We start from the raw sequence: 18,829 nt of genomic DNA on the forward strand, positions 1-18,829 counted from the left end.
CATCTTTCCTGAAGAGACTTCTTCATGTGTACCTCTGCATCCAGCTTTTTCTGGGCTTTCAGCAAGTCGTTTACTAGTGACCTCATTTGTGATTTTAATACTTCAACTTCCTTTGGAGATTGATTGATCGGACTATGCAATCCCTCTACCGGAGCAGCTGTTTCAGCGGTCTGTTGTTCTACGTTGACGTGAGTCAGCGTACTTTTGGCATCCAAGGGCTGCTCTGTTGCAGTCATCTCAGTCTGTGTTGCCACCTCAGCTCTTCCAATAACCTTTGAGAGCTCCGAACCCCTTTCGTTTGAATATTGAAGTTCATGTTCAAGTTTTTCCCATTTCAGAGTCCTGTCCTTCAGCATATGCAGGAGTTGGCTGACCGTTAACTCCTCTGACATCAGACGTTTTGTGTGCTCCTGCTCCATTTTCTCCATCAGCTGCTTCTGTTGTCTTTCCAGATTCTCCAACTCTATATCAAAGAACTCTTTCGTTGCATTCAACTCTTGCTCAAAACGGCGAAGCATTTGTTCTAATTGCTGTTGTAGTTTGAAATGGAGTTGAGTTCGAGCCCGGTGTCCCTCAGAAATGGGCACATCAGTAGACTTGCCAGACTCAGAATCCACAGTTAAACTATGTTGTTGTTGCTCAGTGGAATTCTGTGCTGAAACTTTGTCTTTTGCACCTGAGTTGGGCTTACCATCATCCGTTCCAGAGTCTGGGCCGACTATCTTCACCGAGTTCTCACTCGTTATTGTTTGTAGGAAATGCCAGTCCATATTCATTTTCCTAATCCACTCCCGTCCTAGTAGTGGAGGACCTCCTTCAGATATCACATATAAGTCCATTATTTGACTGTCTTCGCCCTTGTGGACCACTGCAACCTCTATTTTCCCGATGGGGTACACTCTTTGCCCCGTGTATGTTTCCAATATAATCCCCGTATCCTGTAGGGGAATATGTTGGAATAACTTTCCGTAATCTTTCTTATTTATGACCGTCAATGCCGATCCAGTGTCCAATTCCAGTTTTACTTGGACTCCTTCTATCTGAAGAGTGACCCAAATTGTCTGGAGGTCTGCACACTTACCAGCGTTGAGTACTCTTAAGCTAGCCAGTTCATTACTGCTAGCGTCTGAATCGGACTCCTGTTCGCTCACCTTGTGTACCTTTGCGTATTTTCCTTGCGGTGACTTCTTGTTGCTGGTCTTCTTCGCTGACCTGCATACTCTAGCTATATGTCCAAGCCTACCACAAGTTCTACATTCTTGGTTTTTAAACCAACACTGGTTCTGATCATGCGTTGTCTTTCCACAACGATAACATTTGCCAGAACTCACACCCAATTTGTGTGCACTGAGCTCCGGTGACCGTAGCTGCATTACTGCCGTGCCTCTCGCTGCGGCTTCGTGTGCTGCTGCCATAGTGACCGCCTTCTCAAGCGTCAGCTCATTCTCCTCGAGCAGTCGCTTTTGTGTATCTTGTTTAAATAAACCACACACAAATTTGTCTCGAAGTGCCTCTGTCAGTCCCGTTCCAAACTGGCAATATTTCGCTAATTTACGCAATTCCAGCAAATATTCAGCATTGCTTTAATGCTGTAGCTGCCTTCTGTCGTAAAATTTAAATCGTTCCGCTAGCATCAGCGGCGTGGGGTTTAGATGATCTTTCAGGACAGTAGCAATCTCATCGAACGTCTTATCCGCCGGTTCATCTGGTGATAACAGGTGTTTCAATTGCCCGTATGTCTTCGCACCCATTAAATTTAATAATGTTAGAGCTTTATCTTGGTCACGAATTTTATTGGCCTTACAATAATTTTTTACTCTTTCAACATATATGGCCCAATCTTCGAGGTCACTATCAAAGGTGCTAATATTCCCGTGTTTAGGCATTGTAGATTTACAATTTCTCAGATTTTATTTTCTTTACTTGTTATCAAAGATGGCGGCTTCCCGCTCTTGCCGTCGTCCTCCGCCCACAAAATGGTGGTTTTCCCGCGCTTGGCGGTCTTCACCCGTCCCCCGATGCCGTCTCCCTTCAGCCCCCGAGTGCGGCCCTTATCAGCGGATGCGATCGATGGCCCGGCTGCGCCTCGCACTTGAAAGCGGCCCGGCCCTTATCTGCCGATCGCTATCGCCCTATACCTCTCTCTTCCCCAGTCCTGTCTTCTACTCCGGTTCACAAGCTGATGGAGGCTTCAGGGTCCTAATGCCTGTCACTTCCAGTGGGGTGGTGAGTGGTGAGGTTTGAAACCTCTCTTCAACCGCCGTGGAATAACTGCCGCAGGGTAAGAACCTGACTCGTCGCCAGTGTTAAGTCTGTGAATTATTTAGTTAATTAAAACAGACTAATGAGTAACAATAAAAACAGGTCTTTACTGGTTGGAGGTAGGGACTACACTGAATACAAGATTACTGCACAGTGCTTATATACCGGTGTGTTCACCCCCGGTATTACGTCTACAGCAGCCTGAGAAAGTAGTACATCTCTTAAGGTGGAACAGGCTTAAGCTCTCTTAAGGTGGAACAGGTTACATACACAACACTTTAAATGCCTTTTGCCTTGGTCAAATTTTAAAGTATTTATCAATAATGTCTTATTCCAATTCAGTAGTCTGCCTGAAGCCATGAGAGAGATGAAAAGGCTCCATGAATGTTCAGCAATGAACTGTTCTATCAAGTTAATATTTAGTCATCTAGGGGGAAAATTCAGTTGTTTGCGCCTCCCGTTAGCGCCTTAAGAGGGCGCTAATGGGGCGCAAAGCAACTCGCGCCCGGGCGCGGCGATGTTTGCGCCGCTCGCGAAATTAACTAGACATTTTGCAGCGGCGTTAAACACTACCGCCACGATCTCCTGCGCCGGCAGATCGTGACGTCAGTCGAGTGTGCTATGCCCTGGTAGCACCCCGGACCGGATATTGAGTGGCGCCCCCTGCCTTACCGCCTGCCGCTAGCAATGACAGGTTGAGGGGAGCGTTTTGCAGTCAGGAAGGGACTGGGGGAGCGCTATTTAAAGGCGACCGCTTCCTCCCTTTTTTTGTTGGTGACATTTTTGCACCACGCATTCTGAGAGGGAGAGAGAGAGAGAGAGAGACTTCTGGAGAGATTCAACGCTGTGTGAAGGAGTTTTGGGTACTGAGCAGCACTTTGCAGGTTCATTTTGATTTGCCCTTCCTTGCTTCGCCAGCGCTCTGAGGTAGCGCCTCGCTCCTCGGCCTTTGCGCCTTAAGACAGGTATGAAGCGCCTGATTTAGCGCTCCAATCACCTCCAGGGGCAATAAAAGCCAAGTTTGCTGTCGGAGGCGATAATTAACGCCAGGCGCTAAACTTTGCAGACAGCCGATAATGGCGCCCCAAACGGGGCGATACCGAATTTTCCCCCCCCTAGTCCCTAGTGCCAATTCCAGTTCAGATTGAAATTAGCCCAGCAAAAGCGATTGTTTCTTATCTTATATACTCCGAGGAGGTAGTTAAAGTCTTTCACTGCTGAGGGAACTTGGGGTGGTGTAGTGAATTAGAATGCAGTGTTGTTAGTGTCAACTGTGGCTCAGTGAGTAGCACTCTCACCTCTGGAGTTAGAAGGTTGTGGGTTCATGGTTCCACTCCAGAGACTTGAGCACAAAAATCTAGGCTGGTTCTCCGAGCGCTGCACTGTCGGAGGTGCCGTCTTTCGGATGAGACATTAAACTGAGGCCCACTCTGCCTTTCAGGTGGACGTACAAGATCCCATGGCACAGTTTTGAAGAAGGGCAGGGGAGTTATCCCCTGGGGCCAATATTATATTAAGGGATATGGAGTTAGACCGCAGATCAGCCATGATCTCAATGAATGGTGGAACATGCTCGAGGGGCTCAATGGCCTCCACCTGTTCCTATGTTCCTACTACTGTAAATCTACAGTGTGTCTTCATTTATCCATTTACTGATTAATAAATCTGTTTGACAGTTTATATCCCAGCAGAGTATTTATTCTAGCACCTTTCAAAGTTGAGGAAGATCACATGACCATATCCAATAACCATAATACAGTAATGAGGGTTTTCTGCTGGAACCTTGGGCTAACTACAAGTTACCTAGCGGTTAGGCAAGTTAAGGGCGCACTCCAGTTGCTAGGGCACTAAGGGCTCACTGACACGTCGCAATCACGATTGGAGAATTTGTGAGTGTACAAAGTCAAATGGAAAAGACAAGATTTATTTCCAAGTCAGGTCTTGCATCAGTGAGCTTGACAAAAGGAAACATTTTCAATTATTGCCTGAGCAGTGACACAGGTAAGCAGCGCACAGGAGGCTTTTGTGTCATAGAGAAGAGAAAGAAAGACTTGCATTTGCATAGTGCCTGTCACGACCTTAGGACGTCTCAAAGCGCTTTACAGCCAATGAAGTACTTTGGAAGTGTAGTCGCTGTTGTAATGTGAGAAACGCAGAAGTCAATTTACGCAGAGCAAACTCCCAAAAAACAGCAATGTAATAAATGACCAGATAATCTTTTTTAGTGATGTTGGTTGAGGGATAACTATTGGCCAGGACACCGGGGGAGAACTCCCCTGCTCTTCTTTGAATAGTGCCGTGGGATCTTTTACATCAATCGAGAGGGCAGGCTGGGCCTCGGTTTAACGTTTTATCCAAAAGACGGCACCTCCGACAGTGCACTCCGTACTGCACTGGAGTGCCCGCCTAGATTATGTGCTCAAGTCTCTGGAGTGGGACGCCAGTGCTGCACAGTCAGAGGTGGCATTTTTCGGATGAGACGTTAAACCGAGGCCCCGTCTGCTGTCTCAGGTGGATGTAAAAGATCCCGAGGCACTATTTGAAGAAGAGCAGGGGGAGTTCTCCCCAGTGTCCTGGGTCAATATTTATCCCTCAACCAACATCACTAAAACAAATGATCTGATCATTTATCTCATTATTGTTTGTGGGATCTTGGCTGTAAAGCGCTTTGGGATGTACTGAGGTCGTGAACGGCGCTACATAAATACAATTTCCTTCCTTCCTCCCTTTCCTTTCTCCATTTGTCTGTCAACAAATATCATGATATCACAATTGATCGACAAGCGGTGTTGTTCCATTACTGAAATCACGGAGTGCGTGGTATTGTAACATAAAATGACACCTGACTCTCTTCTTCCCAAATGGTTGTGACCTTCCCTATCAAACCTTGCCTTGTGTCGCTGTATTGATATTGTTTTGGAGAGCTTATATATTAAAAGGCAATTTAAGATTAGCTGAAGGTTAGTAATGGGTGGGTACCTTTCAGCTGGGTGAACACATTTTTGTTTGCCTTAATAATATGTTTTATGGGAATATAGTTTATTTTAATAGCCAGTATAAAGATGCAGATAAAAAGGTTTTGAATGTGTAAAAGGAAATAAAAGCTGGTAATGGTGAAAAAATAGACCATTGCAGAGTGTCTGTGGCTGGTCACAAAGTCAATCTTATTTGAATCTTGCTGTCTCTCTCACTCTCTCACTTGCGCACTCTCTTTCCCACTCACACACGTGTGCACTCCCTCATTCACACACACACACACACACACTTTTTTCCATACTCGCACGCATGCACACACACTTGCTCACACACAATTTGGTACACGCTCTCGCTTTCACACAAACGCACATACACGCTCTCTCGAGCACTTACACGCGCTCTCTCTCACGTGCGTACACACGTGCACACTCGCTGACACACACAACCTCTCACTCGAGCACTTACACGTGCTCGTGTACACACGTGCACACTCGCTGACACACACAATCTCTCACTCGAGCACTTACACGCGCTCTGTCTCGGGCGTGCACACGTGCACACTTGCTCACACACACACTCCCCCTCGAGCACTTACACACGCTCTCTCTCACGTGCGTGCACACGTGCACACTCGCTGACACACACAATCTCTCACTCGAGCACTTACACGTGCTCTCTCTCATGTGCGTACACACGTGCACACTCACTCACACACACAATCTCTCACTCTCACGCACGCGCGCACACTTTAACACCGAGAGGCTTATATCTTTCACTTCAGTACTACCAGCGCACGGTCGGAGTTCATATTGGGATTTTCTATCCATTCTGACCGTGAGTACTGGGGGTGCAACTTGTGGATGTGTGTGCCGGGAGCACAGAAGTGGAAAAGTCACCCCTTTCATTTCCTCCAGCAATGTGCTGGTTAGCTCGTTTGCATCAAGCTCCTTTGCGTGCTCTTTAGCTATTACAATAAGACGCAAAGGAATTTTACATGAACGTAATGATCCTGCGATACCTCAGGAAATGAAACATCTTAACAGTGACGTTCCTAAAAGTTTACGGGGAAATAAAACCAGCTAACATTAACATTTGCAACAGTAAAAATAAATGAAATCTATGCTGATTGTTCAATGGAAACCATCGGCAGGAATCCCCTCGGCGCTGCTCCCTCTCTGCTGCCGGAATTCTTTGGGCTTAAGTAGGTGGAACATGTCCCTAATGGAGAAGATGTCGGCACACATGCACCAACAAATGAAAGCCCCACTTGTGGATGTCTGGGTAGATTGGGTAGATTACTGTTGGACATGGCGATGGCTTTCTGTTGCATCGGGCACCTGACTGACTCAATGAAATTGGAACCTCTTGACTAGACCATTGGCCTGCGATGCCCTGCGAGGTGTCCACTGACCTCCATTTGCTAAACTGAAAGCTCACTTATTGCCTCATGAATATATCGAGTAGTGAAATTTGAGGATTCAATTGCCATCCGTTTTGTTTCGAATTGAACTACAATAAAAAATGGGTGAAAATAAACTGGTTTAACCCCACTGTTAAAATAGCAGGCAAAAGAATTTCATTCATCATTTCTACACTAACATTTGCAACAGTCATACCAAGGCCTGAGTCCTTTTCTCTACAGGACGTTCAGTACAGACTGTCACTGACCTCTCTGTGTGTGGTGTACAAGACTGTCACCATAAAACTATCTATCATGAGCTGAAAGTTCATCTTCTGAGTAAGCATCCTGGTGCCAGTAAAGAAGCAGAGAGTGTATCTAACGCCAAGATGTCTGCGCTCCTCCAATTCTGGCCTCTTGCGATTCGCCCCATTTTCTTCGCTCCACCATTGGTGGCCATGCCTTCAGCTGCCTTGGCCCTAAGCTCTGGAATTCCCTCCCTAAACCTCTCCTCCTTTAAGACGCACTTTAAAACATAGAATCATAGAATGGTTACAGCACAGAAGGAGACCATTCGGCCCGTCGAGCCTGTGCCGGCTCTCTGCAAGAGCACTTCAGCTAGTCCCACTCCCCCGCCCTTTCCCCCTAGTCCTGTAAATTTTTATCCCTCAGCTACTTATCCAACTCCCTTTTGAAAGCCATGATTGAATCTGCCTCCGCCACCCTTTCAGGCAGTGCATTCCAGATCCAAACCACTCGCTGTGTTAAAAAGTTTTTCCTTATGTCGCCTTTGGTTCTTTTGCCAATCACCAAAAATCTGTGTGCTCTGGTTCTTGACCCTTCCGCCAATGGGAACAGTTTCTCTCTATCTACTCTGTCCAGACCCCTCGTGATTTTGAACACCTCTATCAAATCTCCTCTCAACTTTCTCTGCTCTAAGGAGTACAACCCCAGCTTCTCCAGTCTGTCCATGTAACTGAAGCCCCTCATCCCTGGAATCATTCTCGTAAATCTTTTCTGCACCCTCTGTAAGGCCTTCACATCCTTCCTAATGTGCGGTGCCCAGAATTGGACACAATACTCCAGTTGAGGCCGAACCAGTGTTTTATAAAGGTTCATCATAACTTCCTTGCTTTTGTACTCTCTGCCTCCATTTATGAAACCCAGTACCCCATATGCTTTTTTAATTGCTTTCTCAAACTGTCCTGCCACTTTCAATGATTTGTGCACATATACCCCCAGGTCTCTGTGTTCATAGAATCATAGAAGCATAGAATCATAGAATGGTTACAGCACAGAAGGAGGCCATTCGGCCCGTCGAGCCCGTGCCAGCTCTCTGAAAGAGCGCTTCAGCTAGTCCCACTCCCCCGCCCTTTCCCCATAACCCTGGAAATTTGTTTCCTTCAGGTACTTATCCAATTCCCTTTTGAAAGCCACAATTGAATCTGCCTCCACCACCCTTTCAGGCAGTGCATTCCAGATCCTAACCATTCGCTGTGTAAAAATGTTTTTCCTCATGTTGCCTTTGGTTCTTTGCACCCCCTTTAGGATTGTACCCTTTAGTTTATATTCTGTCACTCGCGCATCATAGAAACATAGAAACATAGAAGATAGGAGCAGGAGTAGGCCATTCAGCCCCTCGAGCCTGTTCCGCCATTTAATGAGATCATGGCTGATCATCCAAACTCAACACCCTGTCCCTACTTTCTCCTCATATCCCTTGATCCCTTTAGCCTTAAGAAATATATCTAACTCCTTCTTGAATATATTTAATAAGTTGGCCTCAACCGCCTTCTGTGGTAGAGAATTTCACAGGTTCACCACTCTCTGGGTGAAGAAATTCCTCCTCATCTCAGTCCTAAATGGCTTACCCCTTATCTTTAGACTGTGGCCCCTGGTTCTGGACTCCCCGACCATCGGGAACATCCTTCCTGCATCTAGTCTGTCTAGTCCTGTTAGAATTTTATAAGTTTCAATGAGATTCCCTCTCATTCTTCTAAACTCTAGTGAATATAAGCCTAATCGACCCAATCTCTCCTCATATGTCATTCCTGCCATCCCAGGTATCAGTCTGGTGAATCTTCGCTGCACTCCCTCCATGGCAAGAACATCCTTCCTCAGGCAAGGTGACCAAAACTGCACACAATACTCAAGATGTGGTCTCACCAAGACCCTGTACAACTGCAGCAAGGAGGAGAGGGAGAGTGGGAGAAAGGTGGAGAGGTTTAGGGAGGGGATTCTAGAGCATCAAAGGAGTTTTATTTCAATGGAGAGATAAATGACTCCATGAATAATTTTAACAGAAACATATTCAAACTGATGGGCCAGCTTCTCTGTCAACCTTCTCATCTCTGCACACTTGTTAATGGGTGTTATTAAACAATCTTATGCTCCTTTGAAACTGAACTCTAAATATAGTTATGTATCTGCACTGTAATTATACTTGTATGAACAGAGAAATTCACAACATTTTAAAGCTACATTATTAGATCCTAAGCTCTAGAATTCCCTCCCTAAACCTTTCCGCCTTTCTCCCTCTTTCCCTCTCCGCCTTTAAGAACATAAGAAATAGGAGCAGGAGTCGGCCAGACGGCCCCTCGAGCCTGCTCCACCATTCAATAAGATCATGGCTCATCATCGACCTCAACTACACTTTCCCCGCCCCATCTCTGTATCCCTTGATTCCCCCTAGAATCCAATAATCTAGCGATCTCAGCCTTGAATATACTCAAAAACTCAGCCTCCACAGCCCTCTGGGGCAGAGAATTCCAAAGATTCACAACCCTCTGAGTGAAGAAATTCCTCCTCATCTCAGTCTTAAATGGCCGACCCCTTATCCTGAGACTATGCCCCCTAGTTCTAGACTCTCCAGCCAGGGGGAAACAGCCTCTCAGCATCTACCCTGTCAATCCCCTTCAGAATCTTGTACGTTTCAATGAGATCACCTCTCATTCTTCTAAACTCCAGAGAGTATCGGCCCATTCTACACAATCTCTCATCATAGGACAAGTCGCTCCATAAAACCTACCTAGCTTTAGGTCACCTGTCGTAATATCTCCTGATGTGGCTCAATGTCAAATTTTGTCTGATAAAGCTCCTGTGAAGCCCCTTGGGATGTTTTGCTACGTTAAAGGCGCTATATAAATGCCAGTTATTCTGAATTATCAATTACATTTTTTCCCCTCCCTACTCCCTGGCATAAGAAAACTATTAGGCACTTGGTCTGGGTATTAAACAAAGCTTTAATCAACTGTTTCACAACATGGAGGTCTAGTTGTCCTTCACTAGTTCCTGTTTACAAAATGTCCTGTATTTATACTCTCCCTGGACAGCGCCACCAGCAGGCCGCCCAGTATTATTCCACAAGTCATTTCTACATGAATGGCAAAATTCATGTCACTCCCCGTGATTGAGTAGTTTCCATGCCCAGGCACACTCCCAGGGCGGACATTTGCCAATCCTATTACTGAGCTGTGTCAGAGTTTGTCTTCTAATCCTCCCCCCACCCCCCAGCTTCCACGCCCCCTTGGTGAGGGTCCAAACTGCTGCTTAGTGCCTTCCCTGATGACCCATCATCGTTTAGTTCAATATAATTAGCAATCTCAGATCGATAGATTTTTGGACTCTAGGGGAATCAAGGGATACGGAGATGGGGCGGGAAAGTGGAGTTGAGGTTGAAGATCAGCCCTGATCTTATTGAATGACGGAGCTGGCTCGAGGGGCCGTATGGCCTACACCTGCTCTTACTTCTTATGTTCTTAAAGGAGGAGAGGGAGAGAGGGAGAAAGGCGGAAAGGTTTAGGGAGGGAATTCTAGAGCTTAGGATCTAAAAATGTAGCTTTGCCCTGCAAGATGCCTCCAGTTTCCATAGATTTTCTTCCCCCCCCCCCCAGCTACCTTCACCCGAGCATCAATAAACAAAACTGCTCCACTTTATGTTCAAGCGCACGATTGGATCACAACGAGAAAGCCATCTCCTTATTTAGGGTGCTGTCTGAATAAATGGCGAAAAAGTCTGGTTGTCATCTGCAACGATGCAGTGCAGAAATATTTCTCTAAGCCTCAGGGCTAAAATCTGTGCATAACAGATGTAGGATATTTGGAGAGTTGCAACTTGGAGCACGCTCGAACAGATTTGCCCATTTAGTGGAGGTATGACGGATACAATCATTTTTTTTAAGATATCTTTTCAAAACCGAGACTGTCAGCTTGTGTTGTTGACGGAAGTGGAAATTAAATTAGAATCCATTTTTCATAATGAGCGTCACTGCACAAGTTCACTAATGTGCATATCTAGCTGGCAGTTATATTACTAATGAGAATAACTCCTATTTATTACACTTTACGTCTCACTGGTCATTTTGTCTGCAATATAATGCAGGCTTATTAGTTTAACTGCTTGAATGTTTTTTTGGCAATTACCTTTCATTTTATAGGTAATTTAATTGTTATGTCTCACCAACCCCGCCCCCCCCCCCCCCCCCCACCGCCATGCCTTTTAAATAGGGGCAGAGGAGAAAAGGGATCTAAGGCTACCAATTCATAAATCATTAAAAATCATTAATACATCGTCCGCATGCCCGATACGAGACTCCCAAAACAAGCGCTCTACTCGGAGCTCCGACACGGCAAGAGAGCCCCAGGTGGGCAGAGGAAACGCCTCAAGGACACCCTCAAAGCCTCCTTGAAAAAGTGCAACATCCCCACCGACACCTGGGAATCCCTGGCCCAAGACCGCACAAAGTGGAGGAGAAGCATCCGGGAAGGTGCCGAACACCTCGCGTCTCTTCGCAGAGAGCAAGCGGAAGCCAAGCGCAAACAGCGGGAGTAGCGCACGTCAACCCAAGCACCCCACCCACCCGCCCCTTCAACCACCGTCTGCCCCACCTGTGACAGAGACTGTAGGTCCTGCATTGGACTCATCAGTCACCTGCGAACTCATTTTTAGTGTGGAAGCAAGTCATCCTCGGTCCCGAGGGACTGCCTAAAAAGAAGAAAAAGTAACAGGTTAACAAGGCCATAACATTGCAAACAAAGCACTGGGGTTTATTTCTAGAGGAGTTGAATTACAAAGCAAAGAGGTTATGTTAAACTTGTATAGGACCCTGGTTAGACCACACTTAAGAGTACAGGAAACTTTTTTTTATCCAGCACGGACGGGACCGACGTGGTGCCGGTTCATCAAAAATTCCGGATAACCGAATGCTATAGTAAAAGATACGGAGCTCAGAGCTCCGTATAAAGCAACAAACCCTGTTGCTTAGCAACAGGTTCAGAACAATGGCCACAAGTTGCAAGCATCTCTGTAGCTTAGCAACAGCTGCAGACACACCTGTGCACAGCAACAGATGGAGGAAGGCAAGTAATAAAAGTTACCTGAACCTACTCCTGAATTTTGCCGGTTAACCGAGATTTCCGGTTATTTAGGTGCCGGTAAATCGAAAGTTTCCTGTACTGTGCACAGTTTTGCTCTCCATATTACAGAAAAGAGGTAGAGTCACTGGAGAAGGTGCTAGGAAGATTTACAAGGATAATACCAGAACTGAGAGGTTATACCTATCGGGAAAAACTGAAGAGGCTGGGGCTCTTTTCTCTAGAAAAGAGAAGGCTGAGGGGGTCTTTGAAATTATGAAGGGATTCGATAGGGTAAGCATAGAGAAAATGCTTCTGCTTGTGGTGGAATCCAAAACGAGGGGTCGTAAGTGTCAGATGGTCACTAATAAATGTTTACTTAGAGAGTGTTTAGAATGTGGAACTCGCTACAACAGGAAGTGGCTGAGGCAAATAGCTTAGATGCGTGCAAAAGGGAAACTAGATGAGTACATGAGAGAAAAGGGAATATGCTGAAAGGCTGAGACGACGTAGAGGGAACGGGAGGAGACTCGTGCGGAGTATAAACACCAGCACAGACTAGCTGGGCCGAATGGCCTGTTTCCGAGCTGTATACTCTATGTAATTTTATGTTCTGCCTGCTTCTTGCATCCTCATAGTGTCGGCATCAAGCCCTGTAACACCATTTCCTACTCTCCCTTATTCCTTCACAGAACCTCAAACAATGGACTTCCTCACTCCCCTCTCATTGACCTCAGCGTGTACCTATTTAGACCACTTTCACACAGGCAGTGGCCTTAAAGGGACAGGCCAGTTTAAGCGTAGCCCCATCCTCGCACCGAAACATCACAAGTGTGCCCCAGACTCCAGCCTACTCTTCAGCAATGCCACGGGAGGTCGGCTAATATTTAACACGAAATAGAAAGTGTACTGTAGCGTATGACCATGGCAGCTGAAAGAACAGCTTGTGCTGTTTGTGCTGTCACTACTGTATTACAATTTGCAAACCTCCTGAAGGCCGCTATGTGTATCAACATGTGACTGACTAGGAGGTTCTGTGAAAATTGACTCGGTCAGAGCAGGTTAGCCAAATGCAGAGAAACGTGTACAGCCTTCTGGTGCTCTGAACGCAGTTACATAGAAGTGGATTTAAGACAGAAATGCCTTTACCATTGTGTGGTTAGCCGTGGTTCAGTGGGTGGCATTCTCGCCTCTGCGCCAGAAGGTTGTGGTTTCGAGCCCCCACTCCAGAAACTTGAGCACAAAATTCCAGGCTGACACTCCAGTGCAGTGCTGAGGGAGTGCTGCACTGTCGGAGGTGCCGTCTTTCAGATGAAATGTTAAGCCGAGGCCCCGTCTGCCCTCTCAGGTGGAAGTAAAAAATCCTGCGGCCACTATTTCAAAGAGTTATTCCCCGGTGTCCTGGCCAATATTTATCCCTCAACCAACATCACTAAAGACAGATTATCCGGTCATTAACACATTGCTGTTTGTGGGAGCTTGCTGTGTGCAAATTGGCTGCTGCGTTTCCTACATTACAACAGTGACTACCCTTCAAAAAGTACTTCATTGGCTGTAAAGCGCTTTGGGACGTCCGGAGGTTGTGAAAGGCGCTATATAAATGCAAGTTCTTTCTTTCTCTACATTGAAAGTGCTATATACATACAAGTTGTTTTTAAGAGAAATGCTTACAGAACAGTCACTGCCCCAAGACAAGCCATGATGGTGGGCCCTTCGATATGGCCTTTCGCTTGTCAATTTGAAAGAAGGGCAAACACGTACGAGGGGGGAATAGGATTCTGGGGAATGTAGCCGGGCAAGTGGTGGAAGTATCAGTAGGAGAGCATTTTGGCGACAGTGACCATAATTCGGTGAGATTTAAGGTGGTCATGGAAAAAGACAAAGACGGCCCGGAAATAAGGGTTCTAAATTGGGGGAAGGCCGATTTTAATATGATAAGGCAGGATCTGGCCAAAGTGGACTGGGAGCAGCTACTTATAGGAAAATCCACATCAAAACAGTGGGAGACTTTCAGAAGGGAAATAGAGAGAGTACAACGCCAACATGTTCCTGTAAAGGTCAAGGGTGGGACCAACAAGCAAAGGGAACCTTGGATGACAAGGGATATACAAAAATGCATTAGAAATAAAAGGGGGGCTTTTGGCAGTTACAAAAGACTAAAGACGGAAGAAGCCCTAGAGGAGTATAAAAAGTGCAGGGGCATACTTAAAAAAGAAATTAGGAGGGCGAGGAGGGGCCATGAAATAACATTGGCGAGCAAAATAAAGGAAAATCCTAAGATGTTTTATAAGTATATTAAGGGCAAGAGGATAATCAGGGAAAGGGTAGGGCCCATTAGGGACCAAAGTGGCAATCTGTGTGTAGAGCCAGATGATGTAGGCGGGGTTTTAAATGAATTTTTTGCATCTGTGTTCACTATGGAGAAAGACGATGCAGACATAGAAATCGGGCAAGGGGACTGTGACATACTTGAACATATTAGCATCGAGAGGGAGGAGGTGCTAGCGGTTTTAGCAGGCCAAAAAGTGGATAAATCCCCAGGCCCGGACGAGATGTATCCCAGGCTGCTGTGGGAGGCAAAGGAGGAGATTGCAGGGGCTCTGACACAAATTTTCAGAACCTCTCTGGCCACAGGGGATGTACCAGAGGACTGGAGAACAGCTAATGTAGTACCATTATGCAAGAAGGGTAGCAGGGATAAACCAGGGAATTACAGGCCAGTGAGCCTAACATCTGTGGTAGGGAAATTATTGGAAAAAATTCTGAGGGACAAAATTAGTCTCCACTTGGAGAGGCAAGGATTAATCGGGGATAGTCAGCATGGCTTTGTCAAGGGTAAATCATGTCTGACAAACCTGATTGAATTTTTCGAGGGGGTGACTAGGGGGGTGGATGAGGGAAATGCTGTGGATGTGGTTTACATGGACTTCGGTAAAGCTTTTGACAAAGTCCCGCATAGGAGACTGGTCAAGAAGGTAAGAGCCCATGGGATCCAGGGTGCCTTGGCACGTTGGATCCTAAACTGGCTGAGTGGCAGGAGGCAGAGGGTGATGGTCGAAGGTTGCTTTTGTGACTGGAAGCCTGTGTCCAGTGGGGTACCTCAGGGATCGGTGCTGGGTCCCTTGTTGTTTGTGATCTACATAAATGATTTGGATGAGAATGTGAAAGGTATGATCAGTAAGTTCGCAGATGACACGAAAATTGGTGGGGTGGTAAATTGCGAGGAGGAAAGCCTCAGGCTACAGGACGATATAAACGGGTTGGTCAGATGGGCGGAAAAGTGGCAAATGGAATTTAACCCTGAAAAGTGCGAGGTGATGCATTTTGGACGGACAAATAAGGCAAGGGAATACACAATGAGTGGTAGGACCCTAGGAAGTACAGAGGGTCAGAGGGACCTTGGTGTACATGTACATAGATCCCTGAAGGCAGCGGAACAGGTAGATAAGGTGGTTAAAAAGGCATATGGGATACTTGCCTTCATTAGCTGAGGCATAGAATATAAGAGCAGGGAGGTTATGATGGAGCTGTACAAAACGCTGGTGAGGCCACAGCTGGAGTACTGTGTGCAGTTCTGGTCGCCTCACTATAGGAAGGATGTGATTGCTTTGGAGAGGGTGCAGAGAAGATTCACCAGGATGTTACCTGGGATGGAGCGCCTCAGCTATGAAGAAAGACTAAACAGGCTGGGGTTGTTTTCCTTGGAGCAAAGAAGGCTGAGGGGGGACCTGATTGAGGTGTACAAAATGATGAGGGGCATAGATAGGGTAGATAAAGAGGAACTTTTCCCCTTAGTAGGGGGTCAATAACAAGGGGGCATAGATTCAGGGTAAGGGGCAGGAGATTTAGAGGGGATTTGAGGAGGAACTTTTTCACCCAGAGGGTGGTTGGAATGTGGAACTCAATGCCTAAAAGGGTGGTAGAGGCAGGAACCCTCACAACATTCAAGAAGCATTTGGATGAGCACTTGAAATGCCATTGCATACAAGGCTATGGACCAAATGCTGGAAAATGGGATTAGACTGGACAGGGATGGATGGGCGGCGCAGACACGATGGGCCGAAGGGCCTCTTTCTGTGCTGTAAAACTCTATGACTCTATGACTCTATGACTTGGTTCAATTGTTTCTATGGAAATCATCACCTTTATACAGAACCCGCTTCAGTGCAAAACTTCAGGGCAATTTTAACCCTACCCGCCCGGCAGCAAACTGAGGCAATCAGATCGGCCGCCCGTTTTACATACGGTCCGATTTTACTTTCCAGTCACCCTGTGGGCAGGGGTGTTAAAACAGGTCGCCCTCATCTTTCGATTAGGCACTCTACAGCCCTCTGGACTCAACATAGAGTTCAACAATTTCAGACCATAACCTCGGCCCCTATCACATATATATATGTTCTTTTTTTATCCACACTTTGTTTTTTCTTCTCTCCCTTCAGCTGTCCTTCATTCTGCCAGCGCAATTCACACCCCATCTAGAGCCATCCTTTGTTCCTCAACCTGTCCCATTACCACCTCCTCTCGCCTTGAATATCTCTTAATGTCTCAATATCTCTCAATCTCTCTGGCCTTCTATCCTATCACTGACCTTCCCTTTTGTTCTTTCATCCCCTCCCCCTTTTCCCAGCCCCCAAACTTGCTTCCCATTTCCTGCTTTTTTTCCAGTTCTGACGAAAGGTCATCGACCTGAAACGTTAACTCTGTTTCTCTCTCCACGGATGCTGCCCTAGCCTGCTGAGTTTTCCCAGCGTTTCCTGTTGTTATTCCGCCCTGATCACATCCACTTCCAAAAAAGTGATTCATCGTGCAAAGCAATGTTCCCTTTAAGCTGCACTCTGCACAACCGGCTCACCGGCTTTTAAATAGGGGGGGGGAACGTGTGCATGCGGTATTTGGAATGGACCGCGCCGCCCCTTAAAGGGGCCACGCACCCAAAAGAAAAAATTTAAGGGAATGTTGGCGTGAAGCATCTTTGAAATGCTTCAGCAATGCGATAAGGTGCCGTATAAATGCCCAAGCATTTCTTTCCTTTTCTTAAGGTTGTAAAGCGTAGGGAAGAAGACGAGGAGTCAGTGGGTGGATGAGGCCACTTTCGGGGGTCGGCTAAAACGAGCCCTGAAGCGATGGCATTTTCCTCCTTGTTCTGGTTCAAGCTGACAATCTTCTTGTCAAGCGTGCGTCAGTCTGATGCGCATTCAATTACTGAGAGCTTCATTCCGCTACAGGCGCACAGCCTCCCCCGTGCCTACATTTCACGTGTCATGTCCTTCTGGAGCTATCAGTTTCCCAGAAGAGTAAAAAAAACCACGCACGTCTTAAAAATAAAAAGAAATCCACAGGGCTGACAGTACTCCCCTGAAATTGCAACCATTTGTCATGTTCAGCTGCTCAAGAGGCTGTTTGTTATTAAGAATACCCTGTTAAATATTATGAACGATCCCCAGGCTATTTATTTCTCCGAGTTTTGAAGCTTCTATTGTCTTCTCCTTACAGCGGGATAACTGCATTTCACTGTTTATTACAGGGGATTGGCGGGGGGGGGGGGAGAGATGGGGAATAAATAAAGCACATTTTTAAAAATCCTGCCAAATTTCAAAGTCGCTTCCTCCGTGATTTGTTTCAGTGAGGCATGGTAAATTTTCACTTAGCATTTTTTTTTGTTTAATGGCTGTTTTGGTTGGAAATATTTCACACAAAAAAAAGCGCCTTCTTGCTAAATATTTTTTTTAATACACTTCATTTGAAGGAATGCAGTTTTACTTAAGAAACACAAGAATTAGGAGCAGGAGTCGGCCATACGGCCCCTTGAGCCTGCTCCGCCATTCAATAAGATCATGGCTGAACTTCGACCTCAACTCCACTTTCCCGCTCAATCCCCATATCCCTTGATTCCCAATGAGTCCAAAAATCTATCGATTGAATATACTCAACGATACAGCCCTCTGGGGTAGAGAATTCCAAAGATCCACAACCCTTTGAGTGAAGAAATTCCTCCTCATCTCAGTCCGAAATGGCTGACCCCTTTGTCCTGAGACAGTGACCCCTGGTTCTAGGCTCTCCACCAGGGGGAAACAGCCTCTCAGCATCTACCCTGTCAATCCCTGTTTATTTCTTTGATTAGAGGAAGGATCGCTTTGTTCTCCTGAAGTTCTTTGCTTTTTTGAGATCTAACAGTGTTGCGAGAGTCGGGCTGTTTTTAATATGCTAATTGACACGAATCAGTCAGTCATGAAAGAAAGCCTTATGAAATAATACTGAGCGGCCTGCGGGTGGCGCTGTCCAGGGAGAGTATAAATACTCGGGCACGGGCCCAGCTTGCGCAGGACATTCTTAACAGGAACTAGTGAAGGACACAACTAGACCTCCATGTTGTAAAGCAGTTGATTAAAGCTTTGTTTAATGTTTAGACCAAGTGCCTAGTAGTTTTCTTATGTCATTAAGTATAGAAAAATAAAAGAACTCACATTTATATAGCACATTATCTCCCCAGACAAGCAACACGCAGACAATGAGCTCCTTTTGAATCATAGTTGCTATTGTTTCGGTGGCAAATGCAGCAGTCAAGTGACGAGCAGCAATGTCTCACAAATGTCAAATGTGATAAAGGACAAATTAATCTGAATGATGGTGTTGCCGTTAGCCGTGGCTCAGTGGGCAGCACTCTTGTCTCTGAGTCAGAAGGTTGATGGGTTCGAGCTCCCACTCCAGAGACTTGAGCACTTAACTAGGCTGACACTCCCAGTGCAGTGCTGAGGGAGCGCTGCACTGTCGGAGGCGCCGTCTTCTGGACGAGATGTTAAACCGAGGCCCCGTCTGCCCTCTCAGGCGGATGTAAAAGAT

The sequence above is a fragment of the Somniosus microcephalus genome, chromosome 32, assembly GCF_052327205.1.
Source record: "Somniosus microcephalus isolate GS21.2 chromosome 32, FLI_Smic_1.0, whole genome shotgun sequence".
NCBI classification, from domain to species: domain Eukaryota; kingdom Metazoa; phylum Chordata; class Chondrichthyes; order Squaliformes; family Somniosidae; genus Somniosus; species Somniosus microcephalus.